We start from the raw sequence: 17,724 nt of genomic DNA on the forward strand, positions 1-17,724 counted from the left end.
GAAGATTGTTTTGGTCTTACATCTCTCTCTGCTCCTATCCTGATTGGCTATTTCAAATGCCCTCTTCTGCCTCTAATTCAATATATATATGCACCATAGCAGAACAGCAGAACTGCAGAAGATGAGTGAAAGAGAGAGAGAATGAATGTTGTGTACATAGATAACGTGTAAAAATTAAGTGATTAAAAAAAGTTTATTTTTATATAAATACTTGAAGTGATGTAAAAAAATCATTGTTGAAATGCCGGTACATGTATAGTGTTTAACAAGTTTGCCATTACTGGCAATAACATCCGCAGTTTTTACAAGTAAGTTAAAACAAATACATATGTGCATCTACAAGTGTTTGTATAAATATTCACATTCAAGTGATTTTATCTAAATAACAGTATTTTATTATTATTGTTGTAGGTTTCCTAGTGGAAGTATTCCAAAACAATAATAGATTTCTTTATCAAGTCTCTCAAAAGTGCCAAACAGTGCTACAGTCTGCAGTGATCACTTTGATGAGAAATTATTTCATCAAACAAATGGATACACAAGAGTAAGGCGATTATTGCCAAACGATGTTCCATTATTATCGAAAGCACCAATTTTTTCAGAAGAAGGCACATGAGGTACGATCTAAGACAATGAATATATCACAGGGGGATGTGATAAAATCAATTCTCACAACTCAACAGTGCACTCTCTTGATCTTGGTATCAGTCTCACAAACAATTGTCCCATTAACAAGACAACAGCGAAAGAAACCAAAAGTTCACTAATGTACACACAAAACATCTAACGCTGCATAGTACGCATACGCAAGGTACATGTATGCAACCCATAATTCTGAATGATAATTTATGTTGTTTAATCAGTAAAGATAACTCTACAAGGTGTATACAGTTATTTACAAACTGATATATATAATTTTTTTTATATAATGTTTATAAAAATTTTATTAAAAAATACAGCTTACAATTTTTTCTTTAAAAACGTTTGTCAGCTGAAACAAGTCTTGAGGTACTATGTACGAAAACAAAAAACGAACAAGATTCAGGAAAAGGATGTAATAAAATAGGTTTTATGGATGGTTATGTGAAGAAATACATAAGTAAAGAGGACTTTGTGTCTGATAAAGCTTGGCAACAATATTTAAGGTTTAAAATCTGCAGGGAATTGAAGAATGAGGCAGTTCGTCAACAGAAAATTAGGGTCCAAAAAAAATAAGCAATTTTCAGGAAATGGTTAAACCTTTGTGAGAAAAAGAGATGGAGACTGCAGCAGAGTACTTAGAGGTTTAATTTCAATTTTTTTTTTTTTGCTGTACTTTGAAAAGCTACAAATATGGCAGTTATGACATTAGTATTGAAAGATATACATCAATGTATTAGACAGTAACTCACACAATTTTATAATCTCACAATTATTTACTTATTTACTTTGTATAATCTATTTTTCGTGAGTATTTGTTTATTTATGCTCTTAATTATTTCTTTCTCGATGTAATACTGTCAAAGTAATTTTTTTATAAAAATTTTGTTTAATGAAATACTGTTCGAGTGATTTTTGTCTAACAATCAATGGGTTCGGGTAATATAAGTATTTACAAATCGATACGTTACTTATATGTATACATATATTTTTGTACTACAAGGTTAAAAATTGATCTTTTGAAATTACATTTCCGTTAATGTGCTGTTGGCCAACTGTCAGTTATTTACTTTGTAAGAATCTGTAAGGAAAATGTTGAGCCCAAAAAAAATTTTGGAATAAATTATTCATGCATATTACCAACAATTGGATGTTTCCTACATTTTTTTTCTTTTGTTTTAACTAGGTTTACCTAATCCCGTCAAGGAGTTAATAACCAAAATGAAGAATTACCATCCCACAGCTTCTTTTCTAATAAATCTAAAAAACTTTGCAAGAAATTTGCACTTCCATTCTCCTGCAGCGTATGAGATAGTGAGACGTTGTTTCATTAAATGTTTACCCTGTATTCAGACATTGAATAATTGGAGCTGCTCAAAAAACTACAAGCCTGGAATCTGTCACAAAATAATCGATTTTACTCCTTAAATGGTTAACAACAATACAGACAATGGCAAAAAACTTATTTTTCATATAACCTTCGATAAAATGCAGATTAAAAAGTAGACTTATTTTTGTAAAAATACGCGTGAATGGAAGGGCTTGGTTGATTTAGGTGATCAATTGGAGAAAGTCAACAAAGAAGGGAAGTCTGAACTGAACAAGCCACTAAAGCTTTAGTATTTATGCTCGTAAATATTAATGGAGGTTTTAAAACGCCCGAGGCTTGCTATCCTACCAACTCGTTATCAGGTTCGGAAAAGAGCTTTCTTCTGAAAGACTTACTGATAAAACTTGACAAGTATTTCATTGAAGTTGTTAGTGTAACTTTTAATGGTAATGACTCAAATTAGAAGGCATGCAAGGTACTGAGAGCTTCATTTGATTATTCTGACAAACAAAATCTTAAGCCATTTTTTCCATACCCAAGTACTGGCGATAGTGTTTATATTTTTTTTTACCCCTGCCACATGCTCAAACTAGTCCGAAATTATTTTGCTGCAAAAAGTTCGATAATTTATAACAATTACGAATACATTTAGTGGAGTCACATCAAAGACTTAAATGACTTTCAATATACCCAAGAAATGCACTGTGTGTGCAAAATAAAAAAAGACATGTAGAGTTCACTAACAAGAAAATGGAGGTGTTTTTAGCAGTTCAAGCTTTAAGTTCGAATTTGTCTTTGGCATTGGAACATCTTGAAAAGGATTTGAAAATTTATACTTTTTTGGGTGCCTCAGCAACCACACAGTTTTGTGAAACATTGAACAATATTTTTGATGTTCTGAATACAAAGCATATATTTAATAAAATGCTAGGATGCAAAGCCGTGGCACTAAAGAATTTATCAGAACTTAAATTAAAAATTGAAGGTTGGATAGAGTATATTGAAAGCTTAGTGATTTTTGTTCAATGATAAAAAAGAAAAAAAATATAGTTTCACCAGATAATTTTGAAAACAAAGAAGTTTTACGGCTTAATAAAAAGAAAAATTATCAGAACCAGTGGGACAACGGTGCTGTAACTACATTCAAAGAAAAAATCACACGATAAAAAAGTCGGTAACAAAAAGCTCTCTTGTTCGCACACGCTTCATAGGGTCTGTTGTTTGCTTAAAAAACTTAACAAATATGTGTGAGGAATTATTTCATAAGAATTACATATCTTATCTTCTATCCTACAAACTTTCACAAGATCATTTTGAAATGCTGTTCGCATTAATAAGGAGAATAAACGGTTTCTGTAACAATCCAACAGCGATACATTTCCAATCAGCTTATAAGAAACTCCTGCTGTATAACACTAATGTCGCAGTCCTGGTGTCAGCTAATTGTACTCCACAAGATGAGACGCTTTTAGTATCAGATACTACTGAAAAATTTTATGTCAATAAATCAGAAATTTATTTATCACAAAAAACCTCCCAGTACTTCCGTAAATGTACTGACAGGAGAACAAAGTTGAAAAGTATCATTTTGCTCCACTATTTGCGGTAGAAAGTTTTCTGCATGCAAACCTTAATTTTCTGGATCATGATTATGCACATCAAAACGCTTGCATGCAATCGGAGTACCTGTAAGACGAAATTTGGCATAGGGCTGGAGCGACAGCCTACTCGATAAAAAAAATCTATTTTGCTACGTGTCTGGATATGCTACAGAATGAAACATATGAAAAGTTAAATTTAACAACACTAAAAAGCAGGGGTGATTTGCATTTTGCTTCAGATGACGTCTTTGTGATATGGCTTGGTACAGAAAAAATTTTGAGGTGGCACAAGGATGCACTTTGGAGAAAAAATGTTAATTTTATTCTTGTTACAGAAACTCTCAAAATTTTGCCAAAAACAATTTTTCAAAATGATGATCCCTACTTTGAGCAGGAACCATTACATGATCATCGTCAGCAGCTCATTGACATGGTAGTGCAAAACTATGTAGATCAAAGAATGAAGCATGAAAGTGAAAAATTGTGTGATGTAAAAAATCGTATCCGAATGCGTCACACAAAAACAACCATTTTTAAGAACTTTCAGTAGAGATAGAACCCTGTGATAAATCTTTTTGAAATTTTAACCAGACATTTTTATTGTTGTTACAATGAAGCTGTTAAAATTTCAAGAGGCTTCTCTGTTCTTTTTTCGAGATATTGAATTTCAAAGTTTAGTCATTTTAACCCAGTCGCTTATGGGACAATTTATAAGAACTCAATTTTAAAAAAATTGGCGAGATGAATGTCTCTAATTTTTTTATATGTCACAGATACTGTTATTAACTATATGTACACAAAGTCTTACGACGATTGTCTGATTAGATTATGAATAAAAAAATTAAATAACAATTCGCCAAAAACGCAACGGCAACGTTGCAAGAAGCGGGAAATTAAAAATGTTCCAGGACGTTAATCAGTAAATATTTAGATATTATGGTAGTTATTTACGTATTTCTGTATAAAACATCAGCTTATACATGTATGAGTGAATGTACATAGGTTACACCCGTACCCATAACAAAACAATGTATTATAATAACACATATTTATTTTTCTTTATAAAATTTCTAATTTGTAATTTTTATACAATACAATTTTTCCACACAAGATAACAAAATCACATGCTTGTAGTAATTGCAGAGACTAGAGTCTGTCCTAACTATTTAAAATATCACTTTTAATGATTCAAAGATTCTTCTCTTTTTGTAGCTGGTTTAACAACTTTGCTCGAAGAGACTTTTCAACTTATATTTTTTAGTAAACTTTCCTTTGAACCAAACTATTTATGTTCCCTTCTAATTTTTTGATATTTGGAGGTTTCACTGCTTGGCTTTGGGCGTTGCTGCGAATGAGAGCTATGAATATAATTGTATTAACATATATCTGCCACAAGTCTTTTTAATTATTAACTGATTCTTATTACACTGTTATAAAGAATAAGAATCAAATACTTACATCTTTAGCGCAAATACATTACAAGTATACACATACGCTGCAGTAACCGACGCAGCAGACAGTGCAGACACTTCAGAGTGCACACCACCTGATGTGTGTATGTATGTGTGTACATGATCACTCACATATTGGAGACCCGTGTGGCGATGTCAAGTCTTAACTTATCGCTACTTTCCTCATGCCCTGTAAGTGGTTCCCCCCTGTTATCCCAACCAAACGTCCTTAAATGCGAATAAATTTTTAATTTTGCACCCTGCTTTTTATAATTTGTTGCGTTTATTTTAACCATTATGTTAAAATGATACGTCATGCTTTGTAGTGATGTTGACGATTTTTTAATATCACAAATGCTTTGTATTTATCTCTTGAGACAAATCGGACGCCTGCTGTACTTTAACACCGCCAATATCTCTCCAGAGTACCTTGTGCTCTACTTTAACTGTTACTATATACACTGTCAAGCAGCAGCCAATCAATGCAGAGAGCAGAGAGAGATGCAAGACCAAAACAGTCGTCTTTTCCTTTCTACTAACCGTACGCCTCCGTTTACAGAAGAATATACAGCTCGCTTCCTCTACTATATTATCTCTATGGCCGTATGGTTGATTACCATGCTACGCCTGCCCTACCCAAGTGACGACGTCTGCCCCATTCTAAAAAAATTTCATATTGCTTATTACAGTTCTTATATAAACTTTAAAATACAAAAAATTATTGAACGAGAAAGTTAAGGTCCTAAGCTTTAAATTGACCTATTGTCGTTCACAAAATATAAGACTTTCAACCTGCTCCAAGCTATTGAGAAAAGAAAGAAACCTTTTTTTGAGTACACTACACTTATAAATTATAAAATAAATAAAAAACGTTCTTTTATGACATTAAAAATTCAAACGATAATAGTAAAAGCCTTTTTTTTAAAGTTTCTATAAAAATCTTATTTTAAAAATGCATGAGTATTAATATTAATCTAATTAAGGTGCCACGCTTTGCAGCCCTGCACAACGTGCCCTGCACTTTCCTATTTGTATGCTAACTATGATGAACAAAATAAACATTGTACTAAATAAAATAACTCTTAGAGGAAGGAATACAATTAAAATCATAAGTATAAGTTGTTTAAAAAAAAATTGACATTCTATGAAAGCACCTTCGCTACAAACGATAGACTTCTTAGGATCACTAACATTGATGTCGAATGAAGATTTAAAAAATTTATTTACACTGTTAAGACACACAGTTCTCACTTGTTTTGAAAATATTTGATTAAAGGGGTAATTTATTATTATTATTCGAAAAAAGACCTTTTTCAAGAAGTATAATCAACTTTGTAGACAAATGAAATGACCGACTAAACCATTCTTTGTTTTGTAGATCTTCTGAAGAAAAACACTCTTCATGTTGACAAATTTTTCGCATGGTCTATACTTTTTGCGCTATTTTTAAGTCACGAATTTATTCAACTTTGCGAAAAAACAAATCAATTAATTGAAACCATTTTTTGTTTTGTAGATATTTTTACGAGATTTTATTTTTCATGTTAAAAAGCTTTTCACATGATGTTTAGTTTTTGAGCTATTTTAATAAAACCAATTTCCCCAACTTTCCAAATTTTTTCAGCAATGTTGAAAAAAAAGGTGTCCCTGAAGACTTATATATATATATATATATATATATATATATATATATATATATATATATCAAAGTTGAGGTTCCTTCTATGAGGTGTGTTCAAAAAGTAACGAGAACTTTTAAATTTCGTGGGCTTGGAGAGTCCGCCTATATAACATTTTTTTTCATTATGTTGGTACACATGCCCCTTGAAGTACGAAAAAATTTTCAGCAATATTCATTGTTTACTTTTTAAGAAGCAGCTGCTAACGGTAGACGTGTTTTTCGAGCTCGACGATTTTCGTTTGTGAAAATAATGGATCAAAGAATTAGAGTCCAATTTTGCGTAAAAAATAAAATAAAGTGTAGTGAAGTTTGTACAATGTTAACAAAGGTATATGGTAAGTCTGCCATGAGTAAAGCAAGGATTTACGAGTGGTATAAGCGTTTTCAAGATAGCCGCGAAAACGTTGAAGATGACGACCGACCGATGAAAATGTGAAAAAGTGGCATAGTGCATTATGAATTTTCGCCACACAGTCGAACATTCAATAAGGAGTACTACCTACAAGTTCAACGCCGTTTTCGAAGCAATCCAAAAAAAACGCCCGGATTTGTGGCAAAACAATTCATGGCTTTTGCACCACGATAATACACCTGCTCACACTCCATTGCTTGTTCGTAAATTTTTGGCCAAAAACAACACTGTAACAATGCTTCAGCCTCCATATTCACCAGATATGGCTCCATATGACTTTTTTTTACGTCCAAAAATAGAGAAAACATCAAAAAGCCGTCGTTTTATAAGCATAGATGACATTAAAAGTGAATCTCTGAAAGAGCTAAAAGCTATTACAAAGATCGAGTTACAAAAGTGTTTAGAGGATTAGAAAAAGCGTTGGCACAAGTGTATTATATCCAAGGGGGGTTATTTTGAAGGGGTCAAAATAGATATTGATGAATAATTAAATATTTTTTTTAATAAAAGGAAAATTCTTGTTATTTTTTGAACACACCTTATACATAAAAACAAATTGTTTGTTGCAGTATTTGTGAAGTTTTGAAATGCAAAAAATGTATAAATTGGAAACATGGATTTCTTACTCTATAATAAGATTATTTCTCTCTCTCTCTCTCTGTGTATGTGTGCTTAAGGAGCGTACCTTGACGACAGAAATAAATGTCTACACATAGGTGTGCTTCAAACAAAATAATTACGTCTGGGTACGACATTTTTACAAAAGCTGAAATTCAATCTACTAATTAATACGCAAATGAAAATTTGTTAAATAATATAACTTATTTTTTAACGTATTTTTATCTACGTTCATATTTTAAAATTCTTACTAATTTTTATATTAATAACAGAATCACTTTTACCCTCAATATAGTCGTTTATGAAATAATTATCACTGTCTACTGAAATTGTCTAAGACTTGTGAATTTAAACTTTCGTGTTCCAGATGTGATTGAAAATATTAAGCTATCTTTGTATTAGTTAATCTTTGAAAAAATCAAGCCTACTAACTATTATTTTTATTTAATGTTATTTGTTTACACACATAAGTTATTATCAACGTTAATTCTGACGGACTCTAATTACTAACAGTTTTCAATTCCATTTAGAAAATAAACTCTTTTGTAATTTAATAATTTGTAGATTAGGGTTTAAAAATTGTAAAAGTATTAAATCTAGATATAGTTGTTTTTATTCTAAGTGCACTTTCATAAAAACGTCTTGGAACCACACTCACACACACTTAATAAGACTATTTTGTATGTGATACTTGTAAGTTAATATGTACACATAATTAAAGTAAAGCAAAACACTTTTTTGGAGTGTTTAACAACAAGTGATAAAAGTAAAAAGCCAGCCTTTTTTGTGCTGTGTGTGCCTAACTTGATGTTATCTTCTATTGAAAGGCCCACCACAATTGACAAAAAAAATTACTGCCTATCTCTTAACTTAAGTCACCAACAGAAAAAAATCATTCATGCCAACCTACACTGCCACTCAATCTCCAGATGTTAATTTTACTTCCTATCTCTTCTATTTTATTTTATCTAATGATAAATGATTTAATAAGTATTCTCAATGATAAAACAGCCTAATGTTTTTAAAGATGATTGATACCTTACGTATTTTTTATCAAGTACACTATTAACTCATTTAATAGCCATAAATAACTGGTAATATGAAAATGTTATGGATTATAAATACATCATTAAACTCTAACAATAAAATAAAACTAGCAAAAATCGCAATACATGCATTTGTGCAAGTTTCTTAACTTATTATCTCGAAAAATGTGTTCTATCAAGAGCTTTACTACAAGGAATGTAAACAGTAAGAGGCTTGTTAAGACTATAGCATATGAGAGTTACACAAAAAAGCAATACTTAATTTTTGAATTCCATCATAATAAGAGAATTTAAGAGCATCTTACGTGTATCTTAAATAAACAGAATTTACTAAATGATTTCTCGCACTTTGTTTGCAAGCAATATTCTTAAATAAGGATTAGTGTAAGTAATCTTTCGTGATTAATGATGATACCTTTCTCTCAGCGAAGATGGATTTCTTATGAAACTACTAAAACACTGTAGTTTTTCTTACACTAGTATTTTTTAATAAAAAAGATGTAGGAATGAAAAGTTTTTTGATGTAGGACATAAATTGCAACATACCATAGCCACTTATTTATTGTATTTATTCAGTACTTTTTAATGATAAATTATTTTAATAAAACGATAAAATACAACGGCAAGAATACTCCTGTTTCTAAAGGAATAGTTGTTTATTAAATAAATTGAATCCTATTGTTACAATTTAAAACAACCTATAGAAATTTAAAGATTTTTAACTATCTTTTAATCTCTTTAAACATTTTCTTTGCATTTTATATTTTTTATCAAAATCGAAAATCCTTTACACCTAATTCGTGTTTTACATCTGTAAAGACCGTAGAAATGGTAAAAGTAACTTTCACTAATATTAGTAATTTTTTAACTGTTTGCTTATTATAAGTTCAATTTTGAAATAACCTTAAATTAATACTAACCTTAAGTCTATTTATTTAAAGCATATGAAAAGTAAAGTTAAAAAAGTATATAAAATATATTAAGGATACCTTATTTTCATACATATTTAAACTTGTGGCAAAGTAGCTTTTTTCTTTTTTCTTCAGCCATGCTTACGTCCGTTTAATGGCTTAACGTGGTAATAAATAATATTTGATTATTCTTTCTTTTATATATATTGTATTTATGATAATGCATGTAGAGATTCTACTACCAGAGAATCCCCTGTCTACCCGAATCTCTTTTGTTGCTTACTATTAACATAATCATTACGCTAGCGGCCAAAAAGCTACATAAGTAATCAAAATGTATCGAAAAAATTACAGTAAAACCCCCAAAAAAGTGGCAGACTAGGGTGATCTCGAGCATAAGCCCTTTAGAGGAGACAGCAAGGAGCGTACAACTTGCAGCTGCTAAGAGTTTCAGACTCTGCGTGCTGTCTGCTTTGAACTTGGCTAATAAAACTTGAAAAGGCTGCAACAGAGATAACTAATGATATGTTTGTAGTAAAAGTATTTGTTCTACAACTATTTTAGATGTGAACATCAAAATTTACCTCCTATATGGTAGAAAATAACTAAATGATTTAATACGTTCATGGAAGGTTTTAAATGTAATAGTTTACAATGTTTTTTTCACAACATGTTATGAAAAAATTTATATTGCTTACTTTAATTCCATAAGCATATGCTTATATCCAGAAGCAGTTAAGGTGTGTTTCTATTTTACAGCAAAGAAAATATTTTCCTGCTTTTGGCGTTTTTTTTTAACGTTAAGACGTTTCCTGCTGCTTTAGTAGGAAAAATAAGTCTCGCACCGGTTGCGCACCCAACTCGGGTAAGCATACAGGAGTCTCTTGAGTCCAGCTTTACAGATCCCTTGAACTTGATGCTAACCCTGGTAATATACGCTATTAGGTATGAGAACTTTTATTTCTTTTTTTTTTATTCTTAAAAATTTGTCAACGCAATAAAATGTACATAAATATTTTCAGAGAAGCTTGCACTTCATGCCCATGGTAAGAAGATATATATGGTATGTCTGCATGTGTGTGTATTAAAACAGTCACTATTATGTGATTGTATGTGTCCCTAAACTATCTGCGTACATCTATATTTAAAAGTTATTAAGAAAGTAATATGAACTTAAAAAGTTATGATTCAAAACGTAACTGCCGCTTTGTGTCTGAGGGCCACACTTTATACCCTTGTCATCACTTAGGACACACGGGCAGTAAGTACTTACTGGGTGCAAAGTGTACCTACGAGCGCAAAAGTGCACTTTGCATGCTCGGTAAGAAGCACAATATACGCAACTTGGAATCAAACATACAACAACCGCGCCCTTTAAGTGCTAATACCGGTACTGTGTGCTCTAGTAACGTGATGTCTCATTAAGTCAGAGTTGAACCCATTGTTTCTACAGTAAATAAAAATTTTTCATAAAAATTCCTTCTAACAAAAGAAAGAGATTACGTAAGTTTGATTTATTGAGTTGATATTTTGTAAGTAATTTTTCAAGCCGTTATACACTAGCAGTAAATAGTATTGTTCCTAATAAATCCGTAGCCTTGGAAAGCTTTGAAGTTAAAAGGTAAAAACAGTAAGATCTTTTTGTAGTGCGACATACATTTTGTATGATACTCGTAATATAATACTGTTTAGTCAGAGATTAGTAGGGAGATTGCTGACTGCCATGCTGCGGAGTGTGCCCACTTTTTTCCAGTGGTTCGAGCGCCCCGCCGCAGCCAAGCGGCTGAACTAGGCGCACATTTTTTTTTTTATTTGCGAAGCACGGTAGGGGTATGAGAAGAGTGGATTCGCGTGAAAATTTTTATAAAGGCGCACATTTTGGAGACGCGTGGAAGAGGTATACCGAATGTGCGCCTACGAGGAGAGGAGTGGGAATGTCGGCTATATAGCTGTATATATCTGAACGCACAGCCAAAGCAAGCGACGATAAGAGTTTCTCTTTTTTGAGAGTCTTTTGACTCTGCAACCGAGTACTATGTATATATTTAACTGACTTGCTCTCGCTCTGGCTTTAATGTTATCTATAAATCTTATTTAATTAAATCGTGGAACTAAATGCTCATTAATTATATACACAGAATTTTGATTTCAATACATTATTTTTTAACTTTCCCGTACTCTTAAAATTCCCAAATCCATTTATGTTTTTAAAAAATTAACCATTAGTTTATTAATTTCACATATCCTAACTGCTGTAAGCTGTCGGACAAGCTCCGGAGGATATCGATGAACATATGTGACTTCGAAAGAGTCATCATCCGTCCTTCGGATAGCTAAGATGATTAAGGCTTATGCCCCTTTATAGATTGTTTTGCACTTAAGGGTTCAAATCCACTTTATGGTAGGTCTTTTTTTTTTTTTTTTTTATTTAATGTATCATTTTGTCCTCATTTCTTTTATTTATGTTTCGTGAAAAATATATATTTATATATATGTAGTCAACATTTTTTTTCGAATACATCAAAACAAATTAAATTAATATTGTTACTTTGATACAAGGCAATTCTATAATTTTGTAATACTAAAATAACTTTTAAGGATTTTAACATAATTTGTGTATTCTAAAACTCTGAAGAAATTGTGAACATCCTTTTTACGACATAAAAAAGGCGAAGGCAGAAGAAAATTCATACTTTTTCTATGATTATATAAAATATGATCATTACCAGTAAGGTTCAACTTACATCCATTTATACGTGAATATTTAACTACGTACGTATATTATATTTTTGTGCTTATATTTACATTCCTTATCAATACCTTGTAGTTATTGCGTTGACAAAATTCGTACTACATATACATGTACAAACATAAAAATAGATTCTTTAAGCTTTATAAATAGTGCGTATTTTAGATTAAAGAGTCTTACAGAGACTGAACGAAGCTTTTTTTATTCAACACATGCTAGTTTCCACCACTTGTAACTCAGAAAAGGGTGAAAAAAAAAAAAATTTGTATTCTGTGTAAGCAATGAATCTTTTTACCTATAATCAATTGTTATTGTAATTTTTGAGAAATAGTTACCAAAATTTTTGTCAGTGCGTAAATCGTATACAGTTAACAGAAATTTTTTTTTCCTCTGTTTGGAAGGTGGCACTATATATATTTTTATAGATGAATAACTTTACAAAATAATAAAATTTCACAATTGAAATTGCTCTTTTAACTATCGCAATCGATCAATTAATTTTACATCGTATGCAACACACAATGATTCGCATAAATTTATTAGATTGTTTGGAGTTTATAAGATAAACCATCAAAAAACACCTCTTACCATACAACGCAAGGCAGCTAATTTTTTTTTTTTTTTTGTAGTTATGGTAACAACCACATTGTCGGTATCTTCAACCACGTGACATAGGTTGCTTTTATTAAAAAGTTCGCGGAACTTTTACGACGAGTAGCTTAACGTTTAAATCTTCAAAATGCCTTTTCCATAGCTCTACATATTAATTTTTGAGAATCATAGCTGAATTAATTTATCAGAAAGAAGTATGCACTTAAATACAGTAAACAATAATAGTTTGAATACTTCACGATTTTATGAATAAACTGGAAAACTAAAATAAGTAATTAGTCGATTTTTCAGAAAACTGTAGATTTTTTAAAGATTTTGCACTACAAATGTTTATGTTGATACTATTTTGAGGGGGTTGTCGTGGTATAGTCAATTTCAAAATTGAGTTTTCGTGTTAGAAATGTCTTTGTTGTTATTATTCTTAACAAAGCAGATAAATAATTAAAAAATTAGGTGTATGGAACAGAAAAATGCCCAGGAAAGTAAACACAAACGTTAAAACAACAAATTAACCTAACTTTCGCCTCGGACTGTACCACTATATAGGTATTCTAGTAACGTTGTAACTGGACTTTAAACTGTTATACTTTGAAAACGGTGAAGCTAGGCTTCCCCAATTTGAGTATACTTATTTCAACTATAATAAAAGTAGATAAACTAGGCCGATACGAGCACACGCCGAATCCAGCAAACGTTCCCCTCCCTGACCACGTGCACGACTGTGCGCGGACAGCTACGACTCTGCACGAAGCGCTAGGGGTTGTGAACAGCTTTCTTCTCTCTGGTTTGCCTGTAGGAGAGCGTGTTGTTTTGTATGTATATGGATGAGAGCCCTAACCACACGCTTATATCTGTGAGGTGTGAGGTGTGACAAATAAGTGTTACCTTTCCAAGGCAATACGTGTACACATATACATGTTTATCTACATACATAGATAAATACTTACGTACGATGCGTGTATGTTTATATTTTTATAAAGATTTTTAATTTAAAATGTATAATGAGAGTGGGTAGGACAAGAAGTGGATTCTTATTTTCTAGGAAAATAATAGTAAATCTTAAAACATTTATTCTTATTTTTTAGAAAATTTATTTTAAATTACAATTTACAAAGTACAAAGTACATAATTCTTAAATATTTGAGTATACAGCTCTTTATTATCATCACTTTCATCTTCCCATTCTGTATATAAGTAGAACTTTTTCATGCGTTTGACATTGTGAAGAGCACACATGGTTTTGTAAGCTCCATTATGATGAGGGCAACAGGTAACCTGTTTTAGGAGCTCAAACAAAGGATAATCTGTCATATCAGTGACTTTAAATCCAAATCTTTCAAGCCACTTTTGTTTTAGTTCTGCATTCACAAAAATTTTGGTGGCATCTTAAGATTCTCTCGTAGAATATTCCCAATCTCAGTGTACTTTATATTGCCTAAATTCCAGGCTAGTCCATGATAGTTATGTTTAAGGTATGAATTTTGATCTTTATATTTCTGTGATAATTAACGCCAAGCAAGGTGCTTTGAAAAGATACAGTTATACTTCAGCATCGTTTGGATGGAGCGGTAGAATAGCTAATTTTTTAAGCACGTAATCATTGCCAGGCTTCTTAAAGCCTTGCATGTCTACGATGTATTCCATTTTATCCTTTTTTCTACATAAAAACCTTAAATTATTGTTTAAATCGTTCATAATTTTCACGTTTAGGAAATGATGATTTATTAGTTGAGAACTTTTTTGTTAAATTTTTCAGCCAAGATTTTTTATTTCCGTCATCATAATCATCCTTGGTTGAAAGTTTTTGATATTTGACATCAGTAGTGAATTTGCTAATGGTTGGCTTATGAGACATGTTGATCAATAAATATCTTTTTGAGCAAGTTGATTTTTTTATTTTTAAAGGATTTTACAACATTTAAGATCTTTTGATTTTTGCCTAGTTTTTTTTTCTTTCCATTCCTTAGCGTGTCTTTTCTCAAATTTTTTCCACTCTTCTTGCCTTCGCCTATTCTCTTCTTTTTCTCTAGTCCAACTGCTCTGACCCTTTTCCATGACGGTTAACAGATTAATGAAGTTTGTAGTGTCATGCATCGGGTTTTATAGCCTTACATAAGTTTTTTGACATCCCCACTCATGGGACTGTACTGAACGATACGATCATGTAAAATTAAGCAGTAAGCTGATGTATTATTAGGAAAATTGTCGTGAGATTCGAATTCTAATCGCACATCTACGGGAGCATTCTTTAACGACTCATTTTGTTTAGAACAGTCAAGGACAATCAAAGGTACAGCATTTTGAAATTGATATTTGCTTAACAAAGGTGCACGATCTTTACCATAAAATGAATTTTGAAAGTTTGCATACATATCATATAACAATGCAAAATGATTGTTTGTTATATTCATATTGAGATCCCCATAAGGATAATATTGTGAATTTAAATACAGTTTTACATTTCTTATATTACAATGATCAAACTGGCTAGCATTAATACTTCTCTGATTTTTACGATTTGTCTGAAAGGCTAGTATAACATAGCGTGGCTTTTCCAACTGATTGGACGTCTTGACCGTCCATATATGTTTCGATGTAGAAGGTAAAAGTGGATATTCATTAAGTTCCTAAGTTTGATAGCTCATAGATACAAATTTATCTTTTTGCAAATAATTAAGTAGACGAATTTTATGTGCATCTGACATTACAACGTAAGGCATAAGCCATTCTAGTTTTAATATTAAAATCTTAAAGTCTTCCCAAGTTGCCACTCCATTAGGTTCTGCAGCAGGAATTTCATTTTGTAAAACTGCATTCAAATCATTTCTAGATCTTGTGAGTATAAGTTCATGCTTTACATTAACAACTATTTAACGATAGTCTTCAGCAAAACCAAAAATCATACTGAGAGGAATCAAAAGATTAAAGTAACCATTATTATTTGTTAGATTAAGTTCATTTGAAGTACCAAGCCAACCAGCATTTTCAGTTAATACGTCTTGATCAGGATTGAGCGTTAGCCAGTTTTTAATGAGAGTTGTCGAACCTACATTTTTACACTTATCTATCTCTATAGCGTTTATCTCATATCTTATTTCTTCAAATAGATGAAGGATAGCATTGTTTACTAATTTAGTATTTGCAGCTGTCGTAGTACCATCTGCTTTGACTACCCTTCCATGAATATGTAAGGAACTGCGGGATGGTAGCAGGCATAGGTCTTGATGTTGAATTGATAAACGAATTTTATCACTATTATTATATGTTGATGATGCATATGGTTGATGAGCATGAATTTCATAGTGTGCGATAGACTCATCAAACGCAACGGGGGACTGAATGCTTAAAATGACATCCATCTTTAAGGTAACAATTTGAACGTTAGTTTACACCTTTTATTTTTAAGCCAAGACTTTTAAGAAACTGTATGTTTTGATTGGACAATTTTTGATGCTTCAGTTGTCCTTTCTGACGTCTCGACGATTTAAAAGCTTGCCGTTGACTGAGCGCAGAAGTACATGTCAAGCTGTTTATATACTTTTTGTGATTATAAATGATACCCATTACGATGAAGGTTTCATGTGCAATCTTATCGTGATGACTTCTCCACGAAAATTGATTAAATTACCATCTTGATCAACTACGCGTAGTTGTAAGTGATCTATGACCCGTCCAATGACAGCTAAGTAGATTATTTGTGATGGAACTTCAATAATTTTACATCCTGGTGGTACCGCAGGAAAAAATTAATGAATTGTATGAACTTTTTTTCCGTTTATATAAGCTCCACTAGTGATGCTGCACTCAACTCGTAATGCGTTAATCTTGAGAATGGATACAGGTAAATCGGAGTCATGAGTTAAGTTATCTTGTAGTAATTGTTCAGTAAAACTTAGTAGTCGCCCTATAGAATCTTTTGGTCTGAAATCAATAGTATGACTACACCTAACAACACTACGAAGCGTATTATTATTTGGCTTGATACTGATACTTATATCTTTCGGTTGTAACACATTGACTTAAAATGACTGAATATCTTCAATTTCATAACTGCCAGTTGGAATAACTACCACTTGATCACCCACGTAAAATTTTTTGTTATTTACGTCAATATTAGGAACTGAATTGAACGTTAGGAGTTCTACTAAACCAAGAACAGATTTCTGTTTTGGTGATAATTCAATAGGTGGAAAATATATATAATATATATATATTTTTTACTATTTTAAGTACTTATATATGTTTTGACAAAAACTTTAAGCACAAATGACCGCAGTTGTAAGAGTTAAATTTTTGATATCGTTAGTGATTATACTGAACTGTATCAACACTCCAATACAACATTAAACCAATAGGTGGCTGCAAATCTCCAAAACTGTCATAATAAACAACATTCTGGCCGTATTTTCGATACGCCACCCAGTGAGTTCTAGGTCCATTCTCGTCGTCAAGATTTACCATAGCAGTTTCACAATACCATGGCCCATCACTGGGTAAGTCATTTCGCATAAATACTCCACGAAGAAAATAATTTTTTAAACTCTTAGAGAATTTTATTAAATCTACATTTGTTGAAGCTCTTAAAGGTAATTTTACTTTTTTAGAATTTTTTTTTTTTTTTTTTCAGACCTTTACCAAATGGTTTGAAATATAGTCCCAATCTAGTTTTATGAG

Source organism: Copidosoma floridanum, unplaced genomic scaffold (genome assembly GCF_036245765.1).
Source record: "Copidosoma floridanum isolate Cflo_tuat_1 unplaced genomic scaffold, Cflo_Japanese_pri ptg000005l, whole genome shotgun sequence".
Lineage (NCBI taxonomy): Eukaryota > Metazoa > Arthropoda > Insecta > Hymenoptera > Encyrtidae > Copidosoma > Copidosoma floridanum.